This window comes from Cebus imitator, unplaced genomic scaffold (genome assembly GCF_001604975.1).
Source record: "Cebus imitator isolate Cc_AM_T3 unplaced genomic scaffold, Cebus_imitator-1.0 Scaffold409, whole genome shotgun sequence".
Classification (NCBI taxonomy): Eukaryota; Metazoa; Chordata; class Mammalia; order Primates; family Cebidae; genus Cebus; species Cebus imitator.
Window position 1 is genome coordinate 218842 of NW_016107724.1, and position 13037 is coordinate 231878.

Here is a 13037-nt window from a genome sequence, read left to right on the forward strand (position 1 = left end):
TGCTGGTGAGCACAAAGCCCAGGTGCAAAATCTTTACTTAGGTTACTGTTGTCTAGGTGGGTAAGAATCTTGACATCTGAAGTGTTCATTGAATCAAAATTTTTTTATTGCATTTTAGCTTTTGGGGTACATTGAATAAAAATTTTAATTGAATATTCCTCTAACAAAATCTGAAAAAAGTACAAAGCTATTTTTGAAATGGATGGCAATTTAGGGTAATTTAGCTAATTCATTGTATGTTTCCTGTTTTCAGTTATCACTGCTACTGAATTATTTATATTTAGGTATATAAATTATACTCAAGAGGCTTGCAATTGATTAAGGAAGAATGATTTTTAAACACAGAGAAAAATAAGTTATTTTAAATACAGAAGTCTATTCTTTCCCATGAATAACTGGCATTCTGTTTCTATTGTATCTTAGGTTGAAATATGTGTTTTTGTCCTTACCAGTGTTTCCCCAGGATAAGACTGAAGTCACAGGCATTTAATATTCACTGAAAGGACTTAAACAGAAAATATTGGATAGTGAGATTAAGAATAAACTAAGATAGATAAACAGATGGCTGAAAAAGCAACCTTAAAAAGTTTTTCACAGGCTGGGCACAGTGGCTCACATCTGTAATCCCAGCACTTTGGGAGGCCAAGCTGGGTGAATCATGAGTTGAAAAGATCAAGACTACCCTGGACAATGTGGTGAAACCTAGTCTCTACTAAAAATATAAAAATTAGCTAGGTGTGGTGGCACACAGCCTGTAGTCCTAGCTACTTGAGAGGTTGGGGCAGGAGAATCGTTTGAACTCAGGAGGTAGAGGTTGCAGTGAGCCGAGATCACATCACTGCACTCTAGCCTGGGTGACAGAGTGAGGCTCCATCTTAAAAAAAGTTTCTCACAGCTGGCCAACATGGTAAAACCCCATCTTTACTAAAAACACAAAAATCAGCTGGGCATGGTGGCATGCACCTGTAATCCCAGCTACTGGGGAGGAGGCTGAGACAGGAGAATTGCTTGACCCCAGGAGGCAGAGGTAGGTTGCAGTGAGCCAAGATTGCACCACTGCATTCCAGTCTGGGCAATAGAGCGAGACCCTGTCTCAAAAACAAAAAAGTTTATTAGTCTATTGAGAATGTACTTGATTTTTACAAGATGAATAAACTTCTTTTAAGGTTATTTATCTAAAACATATGAATAAAAATGTATAACTATAAACATGTATCTATAAAATTGGTAAAGATCAAAAGCTCAGGTATCTTTAACTTTCTCTATTTCTACTATTCACAAAAATATTTACTCAGAAACACAGAAACTCCTCTTTAAGATTTACTTTTATCTGGGTGGAGTTACAGAGTTGCCTTGGTAACAGCTACTATTACCAAATTAAGTGTTAACAACACATTTCAAACATTTTTAACATTTAAAATACGCAGAGGCCAAAGTAGGGCAATATAAGGAGAGAATGTTGTAAGTTCCCTTTTCCCCACATCTACTTGATATTACAAGGTTTATACTGCTTTCAGAAATTTTCCAGTGTTTAAAAAATGCATCTATAAACACACATGTAGAAAGAGCACTTCTTATAGAAGTAATTGCCTTAAAAATTATGTAATGTTATGAAAACCACAATGGTTTTCCTGCCATTGACTAAGAAAGCAAAGGACCTTTCTTCTGAAAGCGAGGAGGGCCTCTTGCCTCCTGTCATTTGTGAACAGAACTCTATAGTCAAAACCAGAACATTTCTGGCAATTAGTCTAGAATCATTTTGAAGGGTAAGCCTGGTGCTGTGATGCTAAGCACAAACAATTTGGTATTTGGCTCCAAAAATATGCTTGAGATTAGTTCTTCCCTCAGCAACAGGCACTCAGCCAAATAATTTTTAACCAATTCTCAGAGCCCAATGCTGCTTGAGCTACTAAGATCCTAGTTCATGTTATTGCTATCAAGATATGGAGAAGAGTGAAATACTGACACTTGTGAGATCCCAGAACTTACACTAAATCCATACAATTTATGTTCTGAATTAAATTTTTTTTAAAAAAGAGATGAAAAGTGTGACATTTCCAAACCATGGAATTTGTTTCTTTCACTTGAAATCCAGGTTAGTGAAGTATTTTGTTGTTGTTGTTTACATTGTTTTAAAACTAGACTTGGTGGAAGACAGAGCATAAACATTTTAGACAAAATACTAAACTTCTAGAACAGTGGCTCACTTCAAATGAAAACCTTAAGACATGCCTTAGACGGAGTCTTTTCTTCTTAAAAAAAAAAAGTAAAAGGAAGTTGAATTTTATCTCTAAATGGTGCAGGGAACATGAATAAAATACATTTTGCCTCTGTCTTACACTTAGTACAGATTCACAATCCCTTTAACACTATGTAAAAATTCTGTCTTTTCTTTCTTTGGTTTCCAAATAACAATGAAATGAAGCATTTTCCTTTAATGTGTAAAGTACAATTTAATTAAGAGTTATGGAGCATCTTTCCACCTTATGGTGTATCTATGTAGCTGAATTTCTTCAGCCTTTCCTTTTTAAATTTGTGTAAGGAATAACCGTTCCCTATCTTAGCTTTGAAATTAGAAGTTGATTTAATAGCATTTTTAATATAATAGATATGACTTGGTATTTAAAAGATGTAGTGTTTACTGGGATATAACAGTTGTGTTGAGAATTTGTCACTGAATATAATATATTTCCCTTGAAATTTTTTGTCCACTTTACTTGTGCCTGGGCAACAAGAGTGAAACTAAAAGAGTGCACACAGTGGTTACCATGAGTGAGGTGGCAGGGAAGAGACTGGGAGATGTAAATCAAAGGATAAAAAGTAGCAGATATGTAGGAGGAACTAAAAACCTGACATGCAGAATGACAGCTGCAGTTTGTCGCCTTGACTGTAACCTCCACCTCCTGTGTTCAAGTGATTCTCCTGCCTCAGCCTCCCAAGTAGCTAGGATTACAGGTGCTTGCCATTACATCCAGCTAAGTTTTGTACTTTTAGTAGAGATAGGGTTTTGCCATGTTGACCAGGCTGGTCTCGAACTCCTGACCTCAGGTGATCCACCCGTCTGGCCTCCCAAAGTGCTAGGATTACAGGCATGAGACATCATGCCTGGCCAGTAACCACTGTTTTATTCTCTCTTTATATCTGAACTTTTTCTTTTTAGATTCCACATATAAGTGAGATTATGCAATATTCATGTGTGTGTGTGTGTTGGGCTTATTTAACTTAGTTTAGTATCCTCCAGGTCCATACATGTTGTGGCAAATGACAGGGTCTCCTTTTTAAAGGCTGAATAGTATTCCATTGCATATACATATACCACAGTTTCTTTTATCCATTCATCCACCAACACACACCTAGGTGGTTTCCATATCTTGGCTATTGTAAATAATGCTGCAATGACTATAGCAGTGCAGATATCTTTATGAGGTGATGCTTTCATTTCCTTTGAGTACATACCCAGAGGAGGGATTGTTGGGTCTTAGGTAATTCTAATTTTACATGTACTGAACATGTACAGACTCTTTCTTTTTATTATTCCCTAAAAAATACAGTATAAAAACTATTTACATATAATTTACATTGTATTGGGCATTATAAGTAATTTAGAGATGATTTAAAGCAGCAGTCCCCGACCTTTTTGGCACCAGGGAATGGTTTTGTGGAAGACAATTTTTCCATGGACAGGGATGGTGTGGGGAGGGAAATGGTTTTGGGATGATTCAAGCACATTACATTCATCATTAGATTCTCATAAGGAGCGCACAGCCTAGATCCCTCACAGGTGCAGTTCACAATAGGGTTTGGGCTCCTATGAGAATATAATGCCACCACTGATCTGACAGGCGGATGAGTTCAGCTCTTGCTGTGCAGCCTGGTATCTAATAGCCTAACAGGCTACGGACCAGTACTGGTTGTGGCCCTGAGGTTGGGGACTCCTGATTTAAAGTATACATTAGGATGTGCACAGGTTATATACAAATACTAAACCATTTTTTAACAGGGGCTTGAGCATCTGCAGATTTTAGGACTCAAGGGAGGTCCTGAAATCAATCCCCTGTGGATACTGAAGGACAACTGTGTATCATTGTTAACAGAAAAAAACAAAATCTGTTTTGTAAATAAAAAATTTTTCAGTATTATATCCATTTCACTCTGGAATTTAGTTAGAAATTAACAAACAATTAATTGACTAGTGAAATGTACCAGTACTAGCAGTACATACCAAAACTAATTATAATATTCCAATAATATCAAATAATGATGGTATTTGTATTTCATCTGCTAGAGCTTATTATGGTTCTTCTCCATAAGTGTCTGATTTATTGCTGACCACCTATTCTTAACTCCTGGTCTCTCAATCACAATCACAGAAAACATCCCCTTATGATACAAATTAAAAAGTCATCTCACCATTTCTCTGTACCTTTTCTCTTAACAGACTTGAGCTTTATTATTTATACTTTTTTTTTTTGAGAGAGAAAGAGTCTTGCTCTGTCACCCAGACTGGAGTGCAGTGGTGTGATCTTGACTCACTGTGGCCTCAGCTTCTGGATTCAAGCAATTCTCCTGCTTCGGTTTCTTGAGTAGCTGGGATTACAGGTGCCCGCCACCACACCCAGCTAATTTTTGTATTTTTAGTAGAGACAGGTTTCACCATGTTGGCCAGGCTGGTCCCTGTCTCCTGACCTCAAGTGATTCCCCCACCTTGGCCTTCCAAAGTGCTGGGATTACAGGCATGAGCCACTGTGCTTCACCTTATTTATACTATATTAAGTCTAATCATCACCATGCCACTTTCTGTTGTAATTCTTTAGGCACTTTTTCTTTGTATGTTTTTAATTAATGCATAGTTATATATTTATGTTTATATATCTATAACTTCAAGTAGCCAATATTCTACATGAAGTGACCAAGGATTTATTTAATCCCTGAAATTATGAAAAGTCTGCCTGTTTTTTTTTTCTTTCTTGCATTGCGCTACAGCATACACACACACAGGGTCACAGGAATGCACACACACACACACACACATTGGGTTCTGCTAATTATCGTTTCCTTGGTTCCAAGTCATCCCCCCACCCCTAAACCACCTATGTCCATACGAGTCTTCCCATTGCCTACCAGTCTCATGTCAGATGACCTCTGTCAATAAGTATTTCCATATGATGTCTCACTTTTCTGACACATAGTAACAAGTGAGGTGTTAAGACTAACTAGAGAGAAGGCACTATTCTTATCATCTGCCTAGAGAGAAAACAATCAGCAAATTGTCTTTTATTTAAGGGAAGAAGGCTTTTCTCTAATAGAGGTTCAAGATACTCCAAAATTGCAAGAGATCTTTTCAATTATTTTACTTTCATCTATTACCAAAAAGGCCAACTTTTAGATTGAGGCAATGAAAGCTCAGAAACTTTTATTGGAATGACCTTCAGATTTGAAATAACCACTGTTTCAATAATATTTCAGTTATAACTCTTACTCTATATTCATTTAGCGAAGTGTGATTCTGAAAAATACAAATAGCTGCCTTTCTCCTGAGCTAGGACTGCATTTAGAAGAGAATAAATTTTACAATTTTATTCAAATTTGATGACATTTTCTTTTTTTGTGTGTGCTACAGTGGCAATGTAGATTGCTTTTACATGTATTTTTTAAATTGCCATAGAGGATTATTTGTATTAACTGTAATTTTCAAGGCTGCAAATGCTAACTAGTAAAGCATATAATAATGGTAGCACTAATTTGAAAAAAAAAAATTTCCAACTAGCAAAACATGAGTCTAGACATAGACATCATGTTCAAAAATCACAAAGCAGATGGCCAGCAGAAAAATTGAACCAGGTTTCTTCCACCTCCAGAAAATTAGATTTTTAAAAAATTTTTCTAATATTTAAATCAGTTCACACATTTGTAAGTACACAAGTGTTTCTTTGTTTCATCAAAGAAATAAGTGTCAATGAGCAGAATCTTTTAGTATAGTGTTTGCAAAGTTTATTCACACTTGGAACAAAGGAATAAGTAGGAAAAAAAAAGAGCAAATAAAAACAAATGAATTCTTTTCCCCTCCTTCTCTGTTTCCAGTCAGTTAAATCCTTTTGATGATATCTCATAAGTAGCTTCATGTGTTAGTTCAAGTTGATGATATTCCTCTATCTACATCATTTATAATCAAAATAGTCTTCCTGTTTTTAGTTTTGCTGTCTCTAAGTCAGAGTTCAATATTATTGCTCTAAAATAAAAATGTTAAGGTGATTCTTCCGGAGCTTCCATCACCTGTACTATGAAGCTACTGGCACGAGAGCACCCAGCTAGCCTTCTTATATCAAGTCCTGTCCTGCTACTCTTTTACATGCATCCCCTCTCTAACTGACCCTTAGACAGAGTCAGAGAAGGCCACACATCCTGCCTTTTCCTAAATTAATATGTGCTTTTTGCCTCAAGCTTTAGCATGTGTGGATCCATTTGTCCAGCATGCCTTTGCTCACATATCAGATCAGAAGGAACATCAAAGGTGCTGCTTCTTACAGTCCTGTGCCAGTTCCTCAGATTCCCACCACTGCTGGATGCATTGTTTCTTATGAGCTTCCTTAGGCATGCTGTGCCTTTTTGTTTTCTGCCTGTGGGCATCTCCAGTGCCAAAGTAAGAGGGGACTTCTGTCGAATTTCAGGAAGTTAATATCCTAATGGCAGCTCTCAAGCAATGGGAGACAGGAACTAATGACTGTTTCTTCCTTTTGTCCTTCAGGCTAATTCAGAAAGCCAATCTGCACAACCCTTGAGAGGGTGCAGAGACTTAGAGCCCCCACTGCCCTCAATGAGGTATCTTTATATTGGCTTTTACTCCTTATTCGTCACATGCTTCTGTTTCCCGAGATTACCGCCCACATATACTATTTGCACCCTGCATTGTATTTCAGGCTCTGCTTTCAGGGAAATGAAACCAAGCTAAAGGCAAAATCCAACTCTTGTTTAAACATATCCTGTTTCTGTGCTCCCAAGATCCCTGAACCTACTTCTCTTATAGAATTTATTACAGAAAGTTCTTTAAACATGAGATTTCTCTAGTTTATCTTTGAATCTCCACTGTCAATATAGTCTCTGGCCAATGAAAGCTGTTAAGTTACTGTGTGGTGATTCAATACACGCACTCGTAATTCTCATTTATGAACATTTTGTTAAATTGTGACCTGTAGGAAACAGGCATGTAAAATGCACCTGTAAGTTTTATAGCACCTAGTACTAAGTGACAGCTCAAAAATATTTGTAAAATGAAAGAAAACAAAGGAAGGCAACTCACCGAAACAATAGACATGGCAAAGCCTGGAAAAAATAATAGTGCCCCAGTGTAACTTCTGGGAGGTGTGAGGAATAAAGAAAAACAAGATCAGCACCTTTTCTGAGGCCTTAGACCAAGAGATATTAGCTTCGAGAGAGGAAAGCATATAGTCTGAAGAGAAATGGGGCTAAAGAAGGTATCGCTTTCTTTTACTATCTGTCAGACAGAGTCATATTTGTTGCAATGCCATCACAAGGCAGCACTGCATTGGACAAGGTACCAGCACTCTGACCATTCATATCTTTTTTCCTTTTATTGCATTTTAGGTTTTGGGGTACATGTGAAGGACATGCAAGATTGTTGCATAGGTACACACATGGCAGTGTGATTTGCTGCCTTCCTCCCCATCACCTATATCTGGCATTTCTCCCCATGCTATCTCTCCCCAACTCCCCACCCCCCACTGTCCCTTCCTTATTTCCCCCCGACAGACCCCAGTGTGTGATGCTCCCCTCCCTGTGTCCATGTTCTCATTGTTCAACACCCACCTATGAGTGAGAACAAGCGGCGTTTGATTTTCTGTTCTTGTGTCAGTTTGCTGAGAATGATGGTTTCCAGATTCATCCATGTCCCTTCAAAAGACACAAACTCATTGTTTTTGATGGTTGTATAGTATTCCATGGTGTATATGTGCCACATTTTCCCTGTCCAGTCTATCATCGATGGGCATTTGGGTTGGTTCCAGGTCTTTGCTATTGTGTAAACAGTGCTGCAACTGACCATTCATACTTTTATTGTTAAAGAACCAGAACTATATGCATCTAGTGTTCCCCAAGTTTTCTTCTTTGTCTTTTGACATTCCAGGAAAACATGTTAGCTTAGCATAGATATTGAGTGTTTCGTTAGATCGTGCATATCCTTTTGACCCTCTGTTGGCTGTAGCCAGCCTTGATTTTGTTGTTACATGGTCACCCTATACCATATTCACTAATCCACCAATGAAAGGTTATGTAATTTATAACAACCAACTCTGAGTTTTCTAATAACAATCTTTATCAATGTTCTATAGACTTGAAAATTAATTCAATATATATACCATTGTGCATAAAAGATAATAAAAACTTTTACTTAATGAAATTCATGCATATTTTTACAACCTTATGCGTCATTCAGTGGTAAATGTGGACTCCAGTTTTGTGTGTAAGAGTTTACAAAAGTATGTTTTACTAAGGTTTGGAGAAAAGATCAGTATAAAAATATGAAATTATATCAATAGCATCATTAGAAATAGCTAGAAGACAAAGTTTAAGTATTTTTGTAATCATACCACTTTTTAAGTGACTGAACTATTAAAAAACATTTGGTTAATTCTAAAATATTTGTCATAAAATTTCTATATGTTTTGAGGAAAAATACTTTTATTCAGTCATAAAATTTTCAAGTTAGAGAAATTGTTTGTATTGTTTCAACAAATTGTGAGTGTAACAAAATGATTATACTGACAATTTATAACATTGATAAAAGTTCCCACTTAGACACATGATTAGAAAAAAAAAAAGGTAATAAGGATTTCATATAGAATTCTGAGGTTAAATAGAATTCACTTGTGTCCTGGTCTAAGATTGCAATGGAATTTGGAGGCAATGGGGCTGGACTCTATCAAATCAGACACATAGAAGAGGTTATAATGTGAGAATTTATATTTTTTCTTTTACTCAGCCCACATTTGAAATAACAGTTTGCAAGAGTTTTGCTTTGCTCAAAATTCAGTATTAGGCCTGATTAGCTAAAATGTTCAAATTTCCATTCAATCCTTAAAAACAGATCCACACTTAGTCATTCTTCACACCTCTCTCCTTCGCCCTCTCACACCCAAATCGTTAACGTTTTTTATATTCTCACATTTACAGTCTGGTTCAGACCTTCCGTGATCTCTCACTTAAATACTTGTGGTTAAATTTCTCAAGTGGAATTCTTATCCCTAACCTCTTTTCTTAATTCTATGCATGTCATCAGACTTGCATTTTTTTTCTAAACCCAAATGTGATTTCACCAGTCCCCTGTTAAAAAAACTGTCAGTGTGTCCACATTGCCTACTGGCTATAGAGTTCAAAGCAGCATGGCACAAAGAGTCATTCACTACGTGGACAACCAGCTTCCCAGCTCCACCTCCAGGTATTCTTTCTCTAGGATGATGTCGAGGATATAAGCTGAATGCGACAGCCATTGCTCTCAGTGTCTAAGTCAGGAGACAGATGAGCAGATCATTATAAAACAAATTGGCAAGTACAATGACAGAAGTGTGTATAGGTGCCATGGGAACCAAGAGGAAAGATATATAATAAGCATGGGGAGGAAGAGAAGGATTCAGGGAGACTTACTGGTGGATGTAATGCCCTCAGAAAGTCTTGAAGAGTGTAGGTAACAGTTGGTTAAGAGAAGGAGAAAGAAGAAAAAGGAGAGAGCAGCACAGGGTGCCAAAGTAAGAAAAGCCTGGGTAATACTGCCAAAATAATTCTACAATCAAACACAATTCCCATCAAAATACCACCATCATTCTTCACAGAACTAGAAAAAAAAATGCTAAAATTAATATGCAACAAAAAAAGAGCCCACATAGCCAAAACAAGACTAAGCAAAAAGAAATCTGGAGGCATCACATTACCTGCTTTCAAACTATACCATCAGGCCATAGTCACCAAAAGAGCATGGTACTGGTATAAAAATAGGCACATAGACCAATGGAACAGAATAAAGAACCCAGAAATAAACCAAATACTAACAGTCTTTGATTTTTGACAAAGCAAATAAAAACATAAAGTGGAGAAAGAACACCTTATTCAACAAGTGGTGCTGGGATAATTGGCAAGCCACATATTGGAAAATGAAACTGGATTCTCATTTCTCATTTTATATAAAAACCAACTCAAGACAGATCAAAGACTTAAACCTAAGACCTGAAACTATAAAAATTCCAGAATATAACATTGGAAAACCCCTCTAAACATTGGCTTAGGCGAGGATTTCATGCCCAAGAACCCCAAAGCAAAAGCAAGAAAAACAAAGACAAATAGCTGGGACTTAGTGAAACTAAAGAGCTTTCCCATGGCAAAAGGAACAGTCAGCAGAGTAAACAGACAACCCATGGAGTGGGAGAAAATCTTCACAATATTTACATCTGACAAAGGACTAATATCCAGAATCTACAGCGAACTCAAACAAATTAACCAGAAAAAAACAAACAATCCCATCAAACGTGGGTTAAGTCATGAATAGACAGTTCTCAAAAGAAGATATACAAATGGCCAACAAACATATGAAAAAATGCTCAACATTACTAATGATCAGGGAAATAAATATAAATCAAAGCGACAATGCGATACCACCTTACTCCTACAAGAATGGCCATAATAAAAAAATCAAAAAATAATAGATGTTCACATAGATGTGGTGAACAGGAAACACTTCTACACTGCTGGTGGGAACGTAAAGTAGTATAACCATTGTTGAAAAGAGTATGGAGATTCCTTAAATAACTAAAAGTAGAATTACCATTTGATCCAGCAATCTCACTACTGGGTATCTGCCAAGAGGAAAAGAAGTCATTACAGAAAAAAGACACTTGCACACGCATGTTTATAGTAGCACAATTCACAATTGCAAAATTGTGGAAGCAACCCAATGCCATCAATCAATGAGTGGATAAAGAAACTGTGATATATCTGTATATATATATACGATGGAATGCTACTCAAAAAAGAAATGAATTAATGGCATTCACAGCAACCTGGATGAGATTGGAGACTATAATTCTAATTGAAGTAACTCAGGAATGAAAAACCAAACATCATATGTTCTCACTCATAAGTGAGAGCTAACCTATGAGGATGCAAAGGTATAAGAATGACACAGTGGACTTTGGGGACTCAGGGAGAAAGGGTGAGTATATGGCGAGGGATAAAAGACTATAAATTGGGTGCAGCATATACTGCTTGAGTGATGGATACACCAAAATCTCACAAATCACTACTAAAGAACTTAGTCTGTAACCAAACACCACCTGCTCCCCAATAGCCTAGGGGAATTTTTAAAAATGTAAAAAAAGAAAAGCCTGGGTAGAAGCAGCTTGGTGCTGCTGCTGATCAAATGACAATTTTGTGAAGCTTTCCACAATCTTTTATTTAGGAATTCAATTCTTGAATCTCTATGCTCTCACATTACTTTATACTTACTTCCATCACTGTACCCATAACAATGAACTATGACTGAGACAGTGCAACCTCTATTCATCTTTGCATTTCCAGCCCTTAGAGTCTGCTGATAGTGTGATCTGCACAAATGTTCTGTGACTGTATACACAGAACATTTGATGTATTGGACGGGTTAAATAAGATTGATTAAGTGGAGATGGAAATTTTACAACTTTTTGTTTCTGAAATTTTATAACTTCCAATTATGGAATCACAGAAACAGAGATTTTTTAAAAAATCAATTGTTAAGCACATGCTCATAAACTTTCCTTGTAAACTATCTTGAATCTTGTATTTTTAAATATTAGAGGCAAAAAGACTAATATAGAAAAATATTTCTAACAATTTGATATTTGATGTCCCATACTATTGTGAGATTGGTTATAATAAAAAACAACAAACTACCCTGCTGATTTCCTTACCCTCTCTCATATTCCGGAACCAGACTGACTTAAGGCTCTACATACTTAAACAGCTTCGCATGCCTATTTGAAACAGCGTTGTAATGGGTCTCTGCCCATTTCTCTGTCCATAATAGGTACTAACTCGCTTCTCTTTAGTTGTTGGACCTGGGACACAACAGACACCAAGTTACATTTCTGTTAACTGCATCTTGGAAGTACCTGAGAACTGATCACTGGGCACCTACCTTTTTACCTATATCACCCTTAATGTTGGTCTGTTTACCTGTTAGTGGTAGTAGAGCCTAGTGAATAGAATTATCTCCTTGCTATCTGTGTCCCACAGCATACATATAACCCCCTACATGGCATATGAGGCCCTTTCCTGAGAGGGGTGCTTTTAAGCCAATATTCCAGTGACCTAGTTCCCCTGCCCCAGGTACCTCAATGTATATACCTAGGATCCTACTTTGAATCTTCTTCTCAATCACAAATATCTGTACTCGCTTAGGTTGGGTCCATGACATGTTCCTATGGGAACTGAAACCCACCCACTCCTTGATGGCCTTCTAGGATGCTTCTCTGTACTATAGTGGACCTCCCTTCCTGCCTCACAGATGTCCACGTGTGTGTGTGTTGTGTGTGTCAGTGTGTGCATTTGGTTTTTACTGGATTCCTGAGGAAGCCCTTCCACTATACTCTATTCATGTGCTTTGCTACCTGTTAGAAAATGTAACCTAATGTAAATGTTAACCTCTCGTCCCTCTAGTTTTACTGACTTATGCTGTATAAATCTCGGTTTCTGGTTATGAGAGATATCACTCTAGGCCAAGGCCAAACACTAAGATAACAAATGCTAAAGATGACAAATACTCTGAAGAGTTTCAGGAAATATATGAATGTCACAGAATTGTTTGTGGCCAATACCTCAGTACCAATAACAGATATTTTGTGTTATATAGTGGGGTCCTTAAGAAAACACTATACCAGCCTGTAAAGCCCATTGATTAGTAACATGAAAATTATCTTTCAAATGTCTTTCCAAATCTATTGCATAGAATATAAAAATATTATTTAAAAAATTATGCATGGGCCATTTATTGTTAGCAG

At 36.9% G+C, this 13037-nt stretch overlaps 1 protein-coding gene across 15 annotated transcripts in view; it reads right to left on the reverse strand.

Moving 5' to 3' along the window:
- The window catches only part of SNCA (synuclein alpha), a 124598-nt gene that overhangs the window by 41722 nt on the left and 69839 nt on the right, over nt 1-13037 (reverse strand). The gene's annotated exons all lie outside the window — the stretch shown is intronic.